Raw genomic sequence first — 511 nt, 5'->3', positions numbered from 1 at the left:
TATGGCAAAACCAATACAGTATTGTAAAGCAAAATAAAGTAAAAAAAAAAAAAAAAAAACAACTGGGTCTCCTGCATTTCAGTCAGATTCTTTATAGTCTGAGCCATCCGGGATTGTGTATACAGGAAGGAACCATTCCAAAACTAACACTAAACAAAATAATTGTTTAAACACTATTATAATGTAAAAAAAAAAAAAAACAGTGTTCAGCAGAATGTTGTAAAAACAAGTAGAAATCAATTTTGTGAAATAAACTGTTATTTGAGATTAGTGTGAAGATTCATCTTGGACAATGCTTCTGAGCATCTCCACAGCATTTCCAATATCCAAGACATTTACGTTTGACAATGCTCACATGGAAATAAAGTACTATATGGAAAGAATATATTACTTTTAAAAAGCTTTTGATAATATTTATATGATACTCAGGAGAATAATTTCATTGATGACCAGAGGAGTACAAAATAAACAGACACCACTCATTAGTGGAAGAGAAATAATGATCACAGAA

The sequence above is a fragment of the Oryx dammah genome, unplaced genomic scaffold, assembly GCF_014754425.2.
Source record: "Oryx dammah isolate SB20612 unplaced genomic scaffold, SCBI_Odam_1.1 HiC_scaffold_11238, whole genome shotgun sequence".
Lineage (NCBI taxonomy): Eukaryota > Metazoa > Chordata > Mammalia > Artiodactyla > Bovidae > Oryx > Oryx dammah.
Note: the sequence above shows the minus strand (reverse complement) of the source record.